Source organism: Poecilia reticulata, linkage group LG15, assembly GCF_000633615.1.
Source record: "Poecilia reticulata strain Guanapo linkage group LG15, Guppy_female_1.0+MT, whole genome shotgun sequence".
Classification (NCBI taxonomy): Eukaryota; Metazoa; Chordata; class Actinopteri; order Cyprinodontiformes; family Poeciliidae; genus Poecilia; species Poecilia reticulata.
This window is the reverse complement of record NC_024345.1, coordinates 27,050,637-27,070,811: the sequence shown is the minus strand read 5'-3', so window position 1 is coordinate 27,070,811 and position 20,175 is coordinate 27,050,637. Positions and strand designations below refer to the sequence as shown.

The following is a 20,175-nucleotide window of genomic DNA, read 5'->3' as shown; positions in this document are numbered from 1 at the left end:
TGCCAACTGTAGTGATCTCAGCTGCACCCAGAAGTGCATCTGTAAGCAGATCACATTTAGGCCATAATCTGTGCCCTGTACAAAAGGTTAATCACACTTTGAATTGGAGAGACATTTGATGCACCGCAGGATAGAGTGCTCTCCTTTTTTCCCCTCACAATTACAGTGACACAAATAACAATGCCATTTTAATCCAATTCCTCCTTACGCCGCTTCCCTGTCCTGCATTCAGACTTAAAATCCTCTATGAAGGAATTGCAAGTTTAGATTTGTAGGTTGGGTTGGTGCCAATTCAACATTTGTATCCTATACCAGTTAGAACTGATTAAATTGGATTACATGCTGGATATACTTTCCTGCTACTTGTTAAGTGAACTTTGAGAGGTTTAAAATAATGCTTTTAATAAATATTAGTCATCTCCAGGTAGAGAAACTCATGGCTGGCAAGCCAGCATTGAGTTTGGTTGGCTCATATTTACACCTGTAGAACAGTTCACAATCACACTAACTGTTAAAAGGAAAGTAGAATGTGATGATTCGGTTTATTATACCCAAGTGCTTATCAGCTTTTATTTATTTTATGGTTGAATCTGCAAAAATCTGACTGTATGGAATGTAGAATTAGATGAATGGACGGAGGAATCAATACAAATTTTAGACAAATGGAAAGATAACAGAATCCTTATTCTATTCCATTTTAATTTAGTCTTGAAGAGCAAACGCACAATTAAAATGTCATCAGTTTATACACAGGTCCATTAGTTGTAGCTGGTGTACACAAGATTTAAAACCTGCACAGCACTACTCCCTGAGAACTAAAGATCTGGTCCACCCTACTCCTACAACCAGATCAACCTTTAGACTCCACTTGCTAAACCTCACAATTCCCATCATTCAAAGAACATGATGTTTACTCTTTCATGAGCAGTTTCTCTTGTGATCTGCCTGCTTTCATTTCTACCTGGTCAATCTTGTGGTGCATGAACACAGAAACACACAGGACAGACAAAGTTACACTTAGCATCGTTTTGTGAGAGCAGCGCTAGTACCTGGAAAAACCCCTGGATTCATCAGGAGAACAACAAAACGCGACAAACCGTCTTGGTGTTAGCCGAGAGCACTTTTAAAAGGAAGAAGTTGAAGCTTTATAATTAGATAACTGTAATAGAAAAACATGCAAAGGCATATTCTCTAAATGGTGTACTGGCGAGGCCTGACATTGATTTTAAATGTTGACTCCCTGCCAAACAAAGTTTTGTCCTTCTTTCACTTGCCAGCATCAGCTCTTGATTCCAGGCCCCTTCTCCATCTGTAACACCCTGGGCCTCCTACAGCTCACGTTCCCTGGACTAATCTCCACCCGCTCAATGTTGTTCAATTAGATTCCAGTTGACATTCATTGGAAGTAGGCACTCCTCCTTGTAATTCAGCCCTCTTTATAGCCAATCTATTTTTTAATAAAGGTTCAGAGGAAAACATTAAAGTATTGATCTTTATTTATCGACCCCGGCCCAAAGCATAGTTAAAGCTGACACAAATCAATCAAAATAAATTTGAAATGATGATAGCACATATGAGGAGCCTGGCCGCCTGTTTCGGGGAGTAATTAGGGGGCTTGGCAGAGGGGAACCTAAGGCAATAAGAGTAACAGTAACAGACACACAGAAGCGCTCCCAGCAGCAGAACGAGTTGCAGAACTGTTTAGCAGAGCGCAGATTAGAAATTTGTTTTGCATTAAATGAGACGACTAAGAGGCAAGGTTAATGAAAGGGCACAGCACTTTGGGGCCGTGGTAATCCACTGAAACCCTCTCTTCATGACTCTAATGCCCAGTCCACTCACACACACACATGCATACACAAAGAGAGAGAGAGAGACAACGCCATGAGGCTGCCTCTGGAACATCCTCGGCTTAGCAAAAACAATGGGTATTAATTTTAAAAAGTGAGTGAGAAAAAAGCTGGTGGAAAAAGCTGGTTGATTACCAAGCGTGAGATAGGGAGTCCACCAGCTCCCAGTGCATTAAATAAATTTAATCTGCCTGGTGATGTCCACTCATTGAAGAGGTCAGAAAATGAAGAGGGCAGAAAATGCTCATTCTCAGGGACCTAACTTCATACAACAATGCATTCTAGGACACCTGGCACCTTGTTTGACTTTTATTGAAGACCAATTCATTCAAACACTGCAAGCACAATTATTGTGAAGAGGCAGCATTTCAGATAAAACCCCTACATAACGAAAGGAGGAGGTTTGCAGCTGTTTTTGTAATGTTGTGTCTTTAGACAAATTTTGCTCTTTGTTTACAGCTCCATATATATGTGCACATATAAGCAATTCTTAAGGCTAACCACACCTGTATCAAGATAATCTCTGCTTTCATTACCCAAACGCCACCACAGTTTGCACAGATATTTTCTGACATTTGGCTCATCACATGCCGCTGCTCAGAGCCTGTTGTCACCTTTCAGTGTGCAGATTAGTCCAAAAGAGCTACTTGTGACAGTTAAATGTAATAAATGTTTTCAAATGAATCTTCCTGGAGTTTAGGTGAAAAAAGAAAGAAGACAGTTGTTAAACTTTTGTGTCTAAAACAGATATTCAAAACGGGATTCATATGTTTAAAGCCAACAGAATGACGGAAGCATGGATAGATATATGATGGCTGGAATCACTTCCCATCAAAATAAAAGTAACAGCATTTCTCTGTGCACATAAACCTAAAGGTAAAGATAAACCTGTACAACAATGCAGACAAAGTATTTTTTTCAAAAACAGCAAAAAGCACCTCTGAAACAGTTTTTCATGATATATTTTTAAAACTAAAGATTAATTTAGTCACTTAAATTACAGCAAACTGCTGAACTGCTGAACTTTGCTACTGGACCTTAGCTGATGCATTGGTAGCTACATGTGGCCATATATGCCAATTTATTCATCATTCATCTGTTTTACATTAAACAGTAAAATCCGATGATTGTGAGAACAGTTCACACAAACTGCTGACTTTGGATTCTTGTCTTGACTGTCAGGAACTAAAAATCCAACAGAAATGTAAACATTTACAGAATTTCCTACTTCCCTAAAGTCCTCACCAGTTAAATTGCCTATTCTGCACTGAACATATACAACCTACAGCCCCAACACCTGAACTCCATTCATCTTGCCACTTTTTGTTCCGATCCTCTTTTGTCCAGAAAATTTCTCCATTTGCTTAGCCAAAGATCCTCGGTCGAGTGAACCATTTCAGCTCGGTTGAGATATTAATGAGTTTACAAGGACCTTCCCGATCTAATTATGTCGAGCAACTGCTGCCTCTTACTGGGCCACGGCTCCCCGGGGAGAACACAAATCTACCAGGCAAGCAAAACTTGCCTACTTTTGACAAAACACTCGACAAGCGAGGATGCAAATAATGTTGAGCATTCTTCATAAACACCACTGGAACGTCACAGGCGAGATTAATATCACCGCCTACCGACGCCACCCCAAATTTAACCTGAAAAATACCCAACTTTGGCTTTAAGACAAGGGCTATTAGTGAAGGGAGGGTTGCTGAAGCTCGGGGAGGAAGCTAAGCACCCTTGAGGGGAGACGGTGAAAAAGAAGAGAGAGAAGTGTTGTAAACAGCGTGAATGTGATTGGATGTGACCTTTGTGCCGGGTGAACTATTTAACATGTTCGTGAAAGTTTCTCCACCTTGCTGACATTTGAACAATGCCAGTGTCAGTGGAGTCTAAAAACACTGAAGGAGACAATCTTACAATCAGCATAAATTAACATAAAAGACCAAGCTTTTCCTTCTTGATGTTTGATAGAGATAAAGGCTCATTAACCTGAGTAAAAGACTGGCAATTCCATATTCAAATGGAATTAAACTATAGAAGATTAATTATTCATTTTCTATCCAAGTTTTAATAGATTTGCTTATTATAGTCCATTTGTTTAAAGCATGAAAAATATCAGGTTTTTCAAAGAGGATTGAATATACAACGGTCTAACAAAAGTTTGCACTTACCAGTTAAAATTTTGTGATTATTTTCACTTTGCCATGATATAAAGTATGTAGTGTTATTAAAGACTGAATGTTGAATTTGAATCAGACCATAGGTATAAAGATGAGCTCAATATAGTGACCAGGATATTAATGTTTTAGTGTTTATATATATTTTTCTTTTAACAGATTAATTTTTTAAATTGCAAAGGATATGTGTCATTCTAAGCATGGAAATAGTTATTTATTAAACTCATTACTTTACCTTCATAAGAACATAATTTTACGAGAGGCGTGTACACCTTTAAGAACCACCCTATAAACCTAATTCTTACTGAAAAAGAAGGAAACAATGTATATATTAATTCTGAATTTGAAGCTTGGTGTTCTGTATTGTACACTACCGTCATCCATAAACTACTAAACCCTATTTGTGATTCATTTTGCTGCTCTTGACACTCTCCACACGAGAGCATCTTTCATCATTCTGACTCAGTCCCACTTTTATCCTCCTCCTGCTTTCTAGTTCTAGAAACCCAAATTTATAGAGTTCTATATTTATTCCTAAGTGAAAACAGTCTGAAGCAAACACATTCATATGTTGTCTACATTTACCAACTATAGTTAAAAAAATCCCTCACAGTAACTAGTAGGGCTAGTCAGACCTGAAAATATGTTGTATTTTTGCCTATTATTCAGATGCAGCACCATCAGAATGTGAGCTTGGAAATTCAAATCTACTGCATATGTTTATTAGAAATGTGGCACCTGTGATAACTAGTAGATCAAATAAAAATATTCTGCAGGAGGACAAAATTTGTAGCAAAAAAAACTCAAAGATGCATAAATGCAGACAGATTATTGTAAACTGACATCCTCATTTACTGGCCTTTGCTTCTTTGTTGTGGCCTCATACTGTTCTTATATATATAAATATAGTAGATATGTAATAATTAAACTTTATTTTGCATTATGAATGAAAGTAAGCACATTTCTCACATTGCTGGACATATTTAACTGAAATAAAATGCTGCAGGCACAACAGCAGCAGACATGCAGGGTCAAAATTTAAGTGTTCGGTTTATTACTTAAACTTTTTAAGTAATAAACAGATACTTGCCTCCTCTACTCCGTCTTCAAAAGCTACCCTTTTTTTGTTGTTGTTCAACTCCAGTTCATAAGAATTAGCATTTATAATATTGTGGAAAAGTTTTCCGTTGAACTTTTTCACATTGGGTCATGTAACAGCTTTTTGTCACAGGATTTTATGTGATAGGCCAACACAAAGCATCTTTAAGCAGAACGAAACAGAAACAAGTTTCTTTTTTTTTTTATGAATAAATAATTATATACTTTTGGAAAATGCTAAAGATCAGTTCAATTCCAGTTGATGGTAGGAGATAAAAGTTTGAACAGAGGCATAAAGTGATGCATATTTTCCAGAGTGTGTCCATTTTCCCAAAAGTCAACCATCATTGAAATGCAGCTCAGAGGACCAAATGACATCACCTCCACATACACTATGCAAATATCCAGCAGGATCCATTACACAGCAGGAGAGATAAGTACGTCCAGAACAGAGCAAGGCCCACTCACACTCACTGCTAACCCCTTGTACGATATATTTCCATACATACACACACAGACGCACACAAACGGTGGACACAAATTTGCTCGCTCACATATACACACACACATTTATCTCTCTTGCTGTAATACAGAAATAAGACACTTGACATCGCGATGACTGCAGTGGCACTGCGCGTGCTGGAGGTGATGGAGTATAATGGCCTTTTAAATCCGTATTCCCACAGAGACACAGACGGAGCAAAAGAGACAGAGGTTAGCATTAAGCCAACTCTGACTTCATCTGCACTTATAGGTTGCTTTTTCATCCAGCCCAAGATAAACACTGGATCTGTGTGTTCTGCTTTTTTATCTGTGCAAATGCTTTTTAAAAACAAGTAGCAGCATTTCAGTCCCACTATTATTTTTTTTTTTACTTTTTTCAGCTTGTCAGGAAGAATATGAACTACCATTTGGCTTGAACCCAGCTAGATGTTCAGAAACACTTATCAGGTTGCTGCTGATGCCTTGTCCTGAACCAGTCTAGCAAGAGCAAACAGATTGGTGCAAAAGCAAAACTGCAATGGGCAGTGTAGCATAGATGTGAAGGAAGCAGCAAAGACGGGTGTAGTGACGAAGATAATCTGATATCAGAAAAATAACAAAAAGAATGCGTCACACCTCACTGGCCACTTCCTGTCTGAATGCAATGAATAAAGTTCACTTGTGCCACAAAATCTAAAAATACCAGAACGTTTTAAATAACCGTTTGAGCAGAATTCATGAATTCAAAAAAATACACAAAATTAACCATCTTGCTTTGCCAGTTCAGACATAAATCCTGCAGATAATCTTTGGGGTGAACTGAAGGGAAGAGAGGTCAGGACAAGTCAAAGTTCCCTTTCTCTGTGTGGTCCAACCTAGAGAAATGTTATTGAATAATATTAAGTGCTTTCCTTTTGATAATCAGGGGTTCTCTAGAAAGTATTTAAAGCAGTGGTGCTGGTAAATATGGTACTACTGATGTAAAACATAATCATACCATGATTTGATTTTTTCCCCCTCCCAAAACAAAATGTGCCCAAATTAAATGCCGTGTTTTTCTGGCATTATGCTACTGCAATAAAATATGAACTTACTTTAAGATCTTCTGACACAGCTTTACACAGTGTGCCAATAATTACAGTGGATGCAGTAAATCAGAAGATTGAGGTTTAGACGACAGTATCACAACATAATGGGACAAACACTGAAATTGAAAAAGCTCTGGCAAAAGCTCCATCTTCCAACCCCTCACACCCATCTTCTGAGATATAAATAAAGAAAAAGGGATGAGAAAGGGGTCAGCACTGGCCACTTTGTTTTTTTTTTCCCCCTCAACACTCAGTAATAGATGTTTTTAAAGTTTAAGTGCTGCCAGAGGGCTGCGAGCCCTGCTGTTCATTAAGCCAGCCGCTGCCACGGAGCAGCATTTACATCAGCGCTGCTCTAAATGCCGCCTCTGTCTGAGCAATTACATCTGCTTTACAGGCTCTGGTTTACAGTCAAGAAGAGCAGAAGAAGAGGAAGAAAGGAGCGCAAGGAAGAGATGAGATGCCAGTTTTAAAAAATATTAAGTGTGCAGAAACGGAGCTACGCAGACACAAACCACTGACTCTGAAAAAGCCATATACAATCAGTTGCTTCTGTATCCGCGGCAGGAGGGGGAGGAAGGACGGCCCGCGGCGACATATGTATTCCATCATGGATGTCACAACAACGCGTTTCATCTGCTAAATACGTGCTACCAGACAACAAATCCAGCAGAACGCTAAGAGCAAAACAAATTTGTTTACAGACAAAGTGACGTCTCACAAAGACATCCAGAGGTAGACAGTTGATAACAGGGACAGATAATACTTGTGCTGCTAAGAACCCGTCTTTCACTCGTAATCCCTTTGGCAACTATTGATAAGCCATGGAATGGGACGTCGAGGACTTTCACTATGCAAGCAGGCGCTGTTTCTTTTTCTTCATGTGCAGAATGGTTTCTGTTTTATGTATCCGTTTGGAGGTGGTCTTTCATTTGGAGTATGGCAACAGTTTGACATGATTGTGGATCCAAAAATTACAGCAGAGTACATCACTGTGAAGTGCTCAGACAAAACAGCGAAGAGACTTGATGGTTTTGTCATTCTTCAGTGACATAACGAAAAGCCTCGCATCACCCTGTCATCAGGGCTGGTTTTACAAACAACCTGCACAAAGCACAGTAGAAGTTTTTGTACTGGTAACATTCTCTTCCAATCTGAGAGTAAACTCATATTTTTAGTAAATGTAGTGATTTAGTACAAAATAATAAAATAAAAAAAAATACAAGTAGCCATTAGGAACCAACACTCCCATCACTAGTAGTAGCACCACACAAACACCTGGCATTGAATTGGTATGAATTGGTAAATCTTAAAATCCTAAGAAATGATGTGATTCCTGTCAAGAAGAACAGTAATAATCTAGACTAGGTTTCTAAACCTTTTGTTTGTTGAATCAAAATTGTCAAGTCAAATGTATCCAGGTTGCCAATAAAAAGATTTTTAAAGAAACTAAAAGAAAAGAAAACTAAAAGCACAAGCATGCATATAATATTTTTTTTATCTACTAATCAAATTGAGCATACATTTTTATTAAACAACAGAAATAATCTAACTTTTTCAAATTCTTTGGTATTTGATTGAAATAAATTGAATAAGAACATAATTTGGGTGAGTGCTTCTTTTGAAATCCTTGGTATTTTTAGTCAGGATGGCTGCGACTGCTACCGATAAAATAAAAAAGAAAGTGAGAATCAGTGTTATTAAAAGATGAATACTTTGTGTTGTATCCAACATTTTCTATTGTAAGAAGATCTGCATTTTTCAATAATAATTTCCCCCTGGTTAGAAAAAAAGTCCGCATCAACCATCTGTCCTGGGTAAACTAAATCTGCAACCTTCTTGAATGAAATTAAGAGTCTGCAAAAAATCGATCCACGACCTGGAAATGGTCCCTGAGTCGCATTTTGGACAAATCTGATGTGAAGGTTGCTGAAACACTGCGATGTGGAAAGAATGTTAAGTAAAAATAGCATTTTTTAAATACTTGATGTCCACATGGAAACATCCTTTAATGTTCTGTTACAGAAACAGATTCTAGAGAAACAAAAAAATTAAAATCCCACCCTTGCATTTCTGTGTAGATAACCACTGAGTCACCTTTTGAAAACACTATTTCTCTAACCTTCTGAGCAAGCGTCATACAAACGCTCCATTCCCTCTTCTCTCTATGCATTTCAGGAGTAGCACTGGAGCACCACATAAAGGTTTGGCGTAGTTATTGGCCGTTTCTTGTCTTTTGTTGTCGTTTCATGCAAGTAAAGTGGTGTAGACAATGTAAAAATGTTCTATACAGGATTTGAACATGTTGACTACATGTAAAATGAGAGATAATGCGATACTCTGTAGGGCCCACTCTATACATTGCTGTTCTATATTGTTGCCTCCTCGTTTTTCCTTTAACTTATGCACTACACTTTTTGTAGTAGTTTTAATGGTTACAAAATTAAAATTTATTATCAATATTTAAATAGTACTACCATATTTAATTGATAACATTTACAAAATTATTGACTATATCTGGTTATGCCACTATTAAAAACAGTCTTTTTTCTTCTTAATTATCCATCAAACTAATTGTCTGATGCATATTTTCCTTGTGTGGCAGGGTGCATTTTGAAACCAGTGAGGATCCGATGCCATATGGGAATGTTGTTGCCATGGGAGAGCGTATGATCTGCAACAGTGTTTAGGTGGGCGGTTCATGTCAAAGTAACATCCGCGTGAATGCCAGGGACTGAAGTTTCCTACCAGAGCACTGCAATGTAATTAGATGGTCAGTGTTATTTACAGTAGTTCACTTGTCAGTCGTGTAATTAATGGGGCGGAGTCATCAGATTCAAGCAAGAAACAAATCAAATCTGTTCTGTGTTCCAAGATAGCAACAGCTCCGGCAATGAGAAACAATAACTCGGCTTAACTGGGTGATTACGTCGCCTTGCGAAAGTATTCAGGCCCCGTGAATTTTTTTTCCTTTTTGACACATTTCTGAAGTCCTAAAAGGTGTGCGGGTTTTAAGGTTTTTATCTTTTTTTAAAATCTCTCTCTCACTGTTAATAAACAGTGATAAAGTTACATAATGCTAATTATGTAAAGCATAAATAATTATGCTTTACATAATTATTTTAATTATGTAAAGCACTTTGAAATGCCTTGCTGCTGAAATGTGCTATACAAATAAAATTTGATTGATTGATTGATTGATTTCAACAACAAACGTCAGTGTTTTTTGTGACAAACGTAAAGCAAAGTAGCACATAAATGTAGGAAGAATTACATTTTTTTTCACATCTTTTAAAAATGAAAATCTGAAAAGTGTGGTGTGCCTTTGTGTTTAACCCCAGTAACTTATTAAAACTAAATCCTTATTCAATTACAGCTGCAAGTCTTTTGATACATTTCTTTGACCTTTTCCTTAAATGTATGTATAGACTTTAACTGGACCATTTTAACATCTAAATAAGCTTTGATCTGGACCATTTTTCCTTCCACTTCACCAATTCACCCTTTACATAAAAGCCACGTAAAATATGACGATGTTTGGAGTTTTGGGTCAAAATGTTCAAGAAAGTCAAAGCAAAACCCTGTAATTATGATACCAGATGTTAAATAAAAGATAAATGATTATATTAATAACATTATTAGGTGATGACATGTTTGTCTCTAAACCGAGGAACTGTGCTCAATCCAAAACAATTGCTGTCTCATATAAGATAGCATAACTTAAAACTGATCCAATGTAACGGATGGTGTGGGTTTTTTTTTTTTTGTCTGGAAATGGTAGCTTTAGGGTTCCTGCTCCAAAACATTGTAACACTATAGAAATTTACTGCAGTATAAAACTCATTTGTCCGTGGTGCTTCGACTTGGCTGTGAGCCTGAGCACATTTGAAAACCCATTTGGAGACGGTTTCCGAACTAAAATAGTACAATGCTTAGGAAAAAAAATCCTATTTAGCCGGAGTTTGTTTTTGTGAGCATAGCGTCATGCTAAAAAGCCTATTTTCACCAAGAACGGCCACCCTATCAGAAACTCTGCAGGGGAGCCACATTAGAGGTAATGTCATCCACAGTTTAGCCCTGCGCTCCTCATTCCCCCATCTCTCCCCTAATGAACTCCCACTGAATTACCACTTCAGCAGCACCCTGCCTTTTTATGATTCTATTTGTTTATCTGTCTCTAATTTCCTCCCTCGTCTTCCTCTGCCACCCGGGCACGCACCGGCTCTTTAATTTTATTGGCCATCGTTAGGGAGCGGCGAGTCGAGCCGCTCGCCTCGCCAGATAAACCAGCCGCTCGAACCCACCTCCACCTCGTTTGGTGAGCTTAGCATTAGCAGATTAGGGCGCTCATCAGTCACAGGAAGAGAGGCCCCCACCGTGACAGCCGCAGCCAAATCGCACAAACATCTCTGGAAGGCATTGGGCCATAATTGAAAGCACAATAATTTCCCCGCCATTAATACATCTCTCATATCTCAGCTTACGCTTTAAATGTCCACATTATCTGTTGCACTTTTCTGTTAATGTCTTCGGTCCTCAGCAGTAACTTTTACAGGAAATGGAATTCGGGGGAATAAGTGAGGAATTGAATAAAATATCAAAACAACCGGTTTATTAAAAGAATACGAAGAAAACAAGTCTGAACTGTGTCTGTATCTGTGACAGCTGGGCAGTGGTCACCACTGATTAGGGTTTTTCAGGTTCAATTTGAAAACTTTTAAAATTTTAATTTCCAAATCACCTATAATAGATTAAACAGTTTTATCAGAAAAGTAGGAATTAATTAAGTTGAGAGTTGCAGCTGTACAACAGAAAACATTAACTTTTGTAAAGAAATAAAGCAGACAAGTGTATAGCCCCAAAAAACTACTAATTAATACGTAACTAATCTGTCTTTGGGCTCTTTTTAAATTTGTTTTTGTTTCTTCATTTTTTTAATGAAAAAGACACATTAATGTTTCTTAACATCCTTTGAAACTCTCATATTCCAAGGTTTTTCAGTTGCAAAACACATGATTAGCTCAGGAATAAACAGGCAGCTCTGGAACGAAGCCAGCTGAAAAGGTTTTGATTTGAAAAACTGCATCTCATTCTGAGTATGTTGTGCCAGAATTGTGTCAGTCACTCAGAGTTCTCATGTCAAGCAACTAAAGTGGATATAATTGGTTGAAAGAGAAAAAGATATATATATGTGCAAAATCAGACTCAATAAAATACTTGTTACGATAACTCAAATTCCTGTTAATCTGCTTTTCCATGAATAATATATGGTCATTAAAGTGATGGCTTCTGATCAGAACACAACACAAAGGGATTTATTTTGGGTTATGAGATTAAAGGGGGAAACAACTCTCCCCTGATCACCTGCCGAAGGTAAGGATCCCCATATCATGACACTGCCATCACCATGTGTCACTGTGGGAATGAAGTATGACTGTCAAGAAATTTCTGAGGAAATTATAGCTATCGACAGCATAAGTAAAATAATAGATATATGGCATAAATGACAGCCGTTTAGCTGTTGTCAATTAAAAACCAAATAAGAATAAAAAAAAATGTAAATGTGTAATAAGTAGTGGCTAAAATCACAAACTATTTCTCTTAATTTCTAGCTTTTTTTTTTTTTTTTTTAACCAATCAAATTAGAATGAGCAACATAAAAAGATCAAAAGTCTCTCCCCTTTCAGATAAGCTATTTTTCTAATGAGGCATGGCAGAGCACCTAACATGTAAAGCGATCAGAAATCAGCTGTGAAGCCAGCTCCTCTCCCGTATCGGCACCATGTCTTCCCGTCTTCTGCTCCGTGGCCAACTTACTTATTGTGTGAAGTTATCTACAGCCTCCATGCTCCAATGTGATCACAAACACACACAGCAGAGAAAACTGAAATCTCACAGTTGCCTTCATCCCTTCAATGTTGCTATGGTTTTGCAGGCTAGCGACCTGCATGTGTGTCTGTGTGAATGCAGATCATTTGTACACATGGTTACCGGTAATTCTTTACCTTCAGGAGCCGGCAAACACTCAGGGATAAGTGCTTAAAGTGCTCGCCGAACAACGGACACATCAGCTCTGGTAGGAGAATTGGTGTGTTTGTGTGGATGCATTGTGAGCGCGTGTGCAAATGGTAAAATAACTAAAAAAGAAAAATCCGGTCCCAGGTGTTAAGAGATGGAAAAGGAGAGAAGTGAAAACTTACAGTGAATGCATTTTCTCTTCTTTTTTCCAGTCTTGGCTATATTTTTACCCAAACTAACCAAGAACTTGCCAAGGAAAATGTATCTTATGGATTTTTATTAGCTTTAAATCAGGATTACAAAATATACTAAACGTCCATGTTTTGATGAATCCATATATGAACTACTGAAATAAATCAAGATTTGCATGATATTCAGTTATCCTGAGATGCACTTGTACATAAGGCTTGCTGACAGCTGTATTCTGTACTTCTTGTTCATTCCCCCTCGGTGTGAGCGAGCTTTTCAGTATAAATTATGTCTGCACATTTATGTGTTTGGTTGCATGTTTTATTTTGGTTGTGCTTTTTCACAGTTTGTTACCGTGTTGCTTTGTGTGCGGCACATGTGTGCGTGGCCATGCTCAAAGAGGCACACCGCCCCGCGGATGTCACTCAGAATGCATTATAACCATTAATGAAAAAGTTAATGGGGCATTTTCTTACATATCAATTTACATCTGACTATTTGGGCGCACAAATGATGTCTGGGCGGTCGCGACCAACGCCATTCGGCATCAAAACAGAGGTCTAATGTGTTTTTGTGGACATCAAATGTTGTGAATAATGATGCGTCCACTGAATGCAAATCAGATGCTACTTGATAGGCTCTGATCAACAGTGCCTGCATGGAAACTTTCACCCACAGACACAATAAAAAAAGAAGAAATGGAGAGATCTGCCATCAGGAAGACAAAACATTTCTTTGCTGCGTTACACCTTTCAAATATGATGCAAAGCCATATTTACTATCTTGCATGAACGCAGCACACAAAAATGCAAAACAAGCCAATAAGTATGTGTGAACCAGTATCGTAAGCCAGAGGTAGCACACTTTGAAAATTTGTGATTAACGATATGCTTCCTATAATGCACTACCCAATGTTGCATCAGAATCATATAATGTCAGTGTTTCTGTGAAAAGCCTGTAGAGCTGCCATTGTACAACTTCTTCTACCTCTGAAAATTGCTATAACAAGGTAAGAAAAAATTCTTCTTTGAGCCAAGTCGCTGGTATTTTCTCCATGTCTTCTGAAAAGTATATAAACATGTGTGTATTTCTCATGACATATGATACATGAAATTACATGATACATATAAAAACTGCAGGATTTGTTTTTACCACAAGGTATAATCAGATCCCAATATGTGGTGACAACCGACTAGTTTGATGGCCGTTTATTGCTAATAGAAGAGTGAATTCAGTGCAGTTCTTCTCTTGTGCACCATAAGTGCTAAATTATTGAACTGTAGATCCAAGGAATCTTTCTAAAAAGTGTCCATGTTGTTTCTATCCCAGTTTGATGTTTGTGTTGCTCAGTTTTTGCATTGTAAGGTCCTGTTTGCAAAGACGTCCAAGTTTCTCTTATGCCAAGTAAGCAGTATTTTCTTTTGTGCTAAAGTTGTCTTTTGAAGAAAAAGCTTAAATATGATGCCTGCAAGACCCTGTGTAATTTCCCAGGCTGAGGTCAACTGATATAAATAATATGCCTGTATTTGAAAGATTAAAAGTTTTTATTAGACTCAGTAATTGGTATCTTCTTTTACCCTTTAGCAAGGAATCAATAAATTTGGATTATAATGTCTGGCAGACTCGGCAAAGACTCACTTTTCTTGTAAAAGCTACCATATTTTTATTCTAAGTGTTTTTGGTTTTCAAAGAGTTCAAGATGTCAACTCTCACAAGGATTTCCAGGTAGTTGTAAAAAATATTGTCCCACGGAATCATTCTGCAACAAACTTCATGTTAACTTGAGCAATAATCCTGGATTCTGATGTCTAGTTGATGCGTGATTAAAAAACTATGACCATTTAGAGTAACTAAAACATTTTTAACTTAAAATACAAAGATAAATTTGCGTATGTATGTTGCTTTGTGTGTACAATTTTCCTAATCTTCTGTCCCCAAGCTGTGACTAAATAAACTAAATAAAGAACATTAAGTCAGTTTACTTCAAGCAAGACAAAAGACCATTTCTTGATGATCCATGTTCTGTTTGCGACATACTGCAGTTCAGTCCACTATTTCTCGAAGATGGCCATGTTAACTTTGAACCCAAATAGTTTTGAAATCATCTCACCTTCATGATTGTGATTTTTAAAACTTCAAAATATTGTTATATTTATCAAACTGGTTATTTCTCTAAGATGTGGACAGTAGCTGATGCTTCACACAAACAATTGCAAATGTAAGCCACCCTGCAGTTTCTCTTTTTGCCTCTCATTGCACCGCTCCCACTCACTTCTTCCAAGCTCACTCCACTTTCATTATTACATTCCTTCACTTGTCGCCCCCCACCCCTCCTAATCCTGTTACTAGCGAGTGGGCAAGAGAGATGGGCAATAACCCAGCACGCCACTTTTTGACTTAGCGCTACCTGCTATGCTAATATCATTAATCAATGGAGCTCAGATTGTCTTTGCTGCGATTCAGAGGATCTAAGGGTCCCAGCGGTGCACAGGTACTTTTTCTTTTCTTTTTTCCCGCCCTCTCCCCTTTTCTTCTTGTTGCTTTTTCTCTGCCATTAAAAAAAGCTCATTTGTGAAGGCCCCCAAGATGGCTGACTTAATGATGGCCACAGAAGTTTTTCCAACAAATTTCATGGGGCATGATCCAAAGATAATAGCTTTTCAGCCCCAATGACAATCCAATTACCGTGCCAATCAAAGCCCTCGGCATGCTGTCTAATTATGATCAAATCTGGCTGTCAGCTCAAACACTAAAACAGCAGCTTTAAGTCCAACAAATCACAGTTTAGAGCTGCGGCCCTGTCTGTTTGTCCAAATGTAGGATTTAACTTTCAGTTTGACAAAAGAGAAAAAGAGAGGTTGAAATGTTTTGCGAGAGTTCACTGATGTGATATTTGACTCACAGCTTTCCATAATCTTATGAATAGCATTTTTAATAGACGTCTTTGTACATTCATTACTGGGAATATAAAGTAAAGAGATCCCATCCTCAAAAAGAAAGGAAAAAAAAACAAAACAAAACATAACGCATTAAAAGTATGTCTGTTCCCGCTTCACATGCACAGATGGATACATAACATGTAAAAATAGACACATAAGACCGTAACAGTCGCTCACACTTTCCAACAAACAAAAAGGCGGCATCAATAACACAAATGATTAAACATTCATGGCCTTTTCAGTGGAACATCTGCTGTGTATGGGCTCTAGCCTCGGGGACTGGGCTGAATCAAGGGGATTTCTCCCTGAGAAGCTCAAGAAAGCAATAAGATGGGGGTAGCAGGAGATTTACATGCGCTTTCCTCACACACGCGTGGACACACAATCGTACGCATGCATGCACAAGCGTACGCACAGACTGAATGCAACACCTCATGTAGAGCAGCTCAGATAAGCAGGTTTTTGCAGAGAATGATGGGAAAATACACATCTCTCACCAACATCTGAACACACATAGACACATAAGGCAACTGTATGACTTTAATGTGTGAAGAGAGACCTCCAACAATTCCTCCCATAATTTCCAAAGCTTTAAAGTTTGAATTTTCCTGTTTTCTGAACACTTATTTTAGTCGCTGGTGTCTTTGACTTATCTGAATCTATGCTACCTATTCAGTCTGTTTGATTCAGTGACATCTCGTGGCACCTGTTGCAGATTGCAATCGAATATAGCGCACATTCCAGTGCTACACCTATTGGCACCTCTTCCATTTCCTACAGAATACAGAAAAACTTTACATTTTTATTTTCATAAAAATTTCTCTTCTTAGCCGCTATTCAAAATGAGAAAGAAAAGACAACGTAGAAAGTATGTGCTCATAAATCGGCTCCCATCATTTTCAACAAAGTTCAAAACTGGAACCGTTTCAAATAAAGCAGGACAAGGAAACAGTTTTATCTTGCCATCAGAGTTTGAAAGCAGAATGTAAAGTGAGGTTAAAAAACCTCCAAAGCTCATCTTTCTTTCAGTTTGATAAATATAACAATATTTTAATTGGAACTTGCTCAGAAGTGACTAATATTGAGCGTTTCTCCAACAAACAATACAGATGATTTGTCAGATGAATATGTGTAAAACCTTATGCTCAATGTTAAGTATGGTAGACGGGTTGTGAGATGCTTAGAAGGTCCAGAGAAACTTGTTAGTGTGGACTTCAGTCTGTTTTTCATCAGCCGAAAAATGATAAAAACATATTGCCAGATCAACAAAGAATTGGTTTGGACACAAAGTCAACCTTCGTTCTTTGCCATCTCAGTATCCAGAACTGCATCCTACAGGAAGTCTGTAGATAAAAGAGCACAGCACTGAGTTTAGGACTGTGGGGAATTAGAGACTGTGAAAAGAGGAATGGCCAAACATCCCTCTTTATGTTCCAGCGATGTTTTATGGTTCTGGAGAAGAATAAGTGATGTCTTGTTGACCAAAGACATGTTACCAGCAGGGCTGTTGTTTCTTAATTTGTAGTGTTTATACCCCACTGAATAGATATACAAATTAAAGGTTTATTTATTTATTTTTTTTTTTTTTTAGAATATAGCCATTGCGTAAACATTTTACTGCAATAAAAGATCAACTGATTATAAGGTTTTTTGCAGATCTTTCCTAGTGGTAGTAATAAGTTTGAAGAAGGTTGTATATATAAAGTACAATTGAGCTACTTAATAGTAACCAGCTACCTTTAAATTCCATCTCCGTTTCATTGTATATTTCTTGTAAATTAAACAATGCGTCTCTAATCTTAGAATACTGCACTTCATTAATGTGACAGCAACTTACAGACGGGAAAAAGTTTTGCGGGAGAATCGACGGATTCAAGACCAGTCTTATCCAAGGCATTCATCAGAGCATGGAAGTGTTGGTCTTATGGTTGAAAACATAACTGAATGACGCTTATTCAATCAGTTTTTCAAATGCAGAGAAACTGAGAGTGAGTAAATGTGCTCCAAGTTTCCTGCATTGCTTCACATGTTCACCTTGCAGAGCACCACATGGAGCTAACCCTTCCTGAGCCTGTAACCTCCATCGACACTCCTACAGCGCTCTAAATTATTTCATTCATAAACTTGTCTATATCCAGATTTCATTAGCAGCGCATTAGCTTCAGTTTTATGCTTTATGTTTATTACAGGCCTGACATGGTCTATAAATAACAAGTTAAACAGGGAAGAACACCAAGAATGGCATGGGCTCTGAAATGCTAAAGGGATTGGTCATTACTGCTGACAACCGCTAATAGACAACCCTCTGGGTCAGTGTCTGCAGCAGCTAAATCACATGCAGTCATTCCCAGCCATGCAGAGACAAAGATTATGGTAAAATCTCTCAATTAAAAGACAAGTGTTGATGATGAAATCTTGTTCATTTCTAACCAGTTGCAATTTGAAATAAAAAAAACATTTGAAAAATGTTTCTAACATTCATTAGCATTTCATTTATATGATTGTAATAAAGATAAATCCACAATTGCTTCCTTTGGGGCATATAGCTTACATGTATTAATTGAGAAAAAAATAAATACATTTTTCCCTAAACATCATCAAAGGATAAGTACATACCATTAGAGTCTTCTGTCCTCTTTACATGCAGGGATTTGCTGCCATAATCTGATGATCTGCTGAGTTCCATCCGACCTCCAGAAAGTACTTTCTGTTCAAAAAATACACACAAAACATTTTTTGTTTGCAACAAACTAAAAGTTGAAGCAAAAATTAGGTATTATGTGTCCATAGACTTAGACGTTCTTCATTGTCATTACACAAAGACACTACAGTCAATTTAGCAGAGACATATTGTTGCTGACTCCTGTAATACTCAGAAAACACAAAAATTGATGTGATTATGTAAATATGTAAATATGCGTCACTAGTGGAACTCAAAATAAACTGAAAATATTATGATGGATAAAAGATGGATTGGGGTGGGAACAATACGCATTACACAGACTAAAGGTATGTAAAGTTTGGAAGAGAATATTTTGAATTGTGAAAGAGAGAAAATGTCAGGTCTGAACCCACTGATGAAACTCTGAAGTCAGCAGATCAACTAAAGATTTTGTGGGTGGATTGTTGCAGAAACACGATTACTGAGTTTTCAGAACCTTGTTAAATCAAAGGAAGTGTCAGTATTCTCAGCACAAAGTTAATTATTTTTTGGCGCCGTTTAGCCTCCACCAAGGTTGCCCATGGTCACCAGGTCTATTTAAATATTTAAAGGCTCTCCTGATGTAGTCATAGAGGGGTAAGTTTCACATTTGGAAGTCTCAATTTTTGGCATCTTTATTTCATGAAGTTGTTGACATGTTTATGTTAGTCGAGGTTTCCAACTGGAAAAATGCGGACTCCTTGCTGAAGGTCCTCATCTTCTAAAAACAGAGAAGTTCACAAATCTTAATCCATTTCCTTATCGATGTGAAAATTTGTGATAGTCGCAAAATAGTTTGCAGATGGCCCCATAACCCTTCCCAGATTGATGGGCAGCAACAGATGTTTCTCTGCATGCTGATGTCTTTTCGTCTCGTCATTGTGTTAAACAGCAAACTGTTAAAACACCTGCTTTCACAGAGACAGTCACACTTGCTGGTGATTAGTTACTCAGCTGCATTTTATTAGCTGCACCTGACTTTTAATCTTAATTCCTATAAAAGATTAATTTTATATGGGTCTAAATGTTGAACCAGGTATTTTTAAAATGTTCCCTGGCATTAATGAGCTGAATGATAAACAAATGCTCCTTTCAGTAGCATTTGGCTAACACCTCACTGCAATTTCATGCCGTGCTGCTTATAATCATATTTCGTATAAAATTCTGATACCATAAAGCAGCAGAATGTCATGGATTGGGATAGCAACGCAACTAAGCTTTCTATATTTTGACACATGATGTGTATAATGGGCAGATTAGGAGCTTTCCATTTCAGCTTCCTCTGTGTCTCAGCCATCTGACACACGAAGAAACACCTTTTAACAACGTCACAATCACAAAGGTGAGGAGGCCAAATCCACTCCCACACGCACACATAAATCTTCCTTCAACACATAACATTTGTACACAGTCACCAATGCTTTTGTCACTGAAGCAACATTTAGATTCAGCTTATGACTGAACATGAGTAATCACTAAACGAGCACACCTTCCCCACACACACACACACAAGCATACACACACGGTGGCAAAAAGCTTGTCATTACAGTAATGTGGTAAACGCTATGTGCTTGATAATGTAGCAAATGATAATCAGGTTCCAACACAGGTCCACCTCTGTGAATATGACCGTTA

General features: G+C 37.8%; 1 long non-coding RNA gene across 2 annotated transcripts in view; it reads right to left on the bottom strand.

The window, feature by feature from the left end:
* Nucleotides 1–20,175, bottom strand: part of LOC103477299 (uncharacterized) — a 111,915-nt gene that overhangs the window by 17,835 nt on the left and 73,905 nt on the right. For both annotated transcript variants that reach the window (XR_535617.2, XR_001777379.1), the window contains exon 3: nucleotides 18,456–18,546. This is a non-coding gene — a long non-coding RNA (uncharacterized LOC103477299). The remainder of the gene's footprint in view (nucleotides 1–18,455; nucleotides 18,547–20,175) is intronic.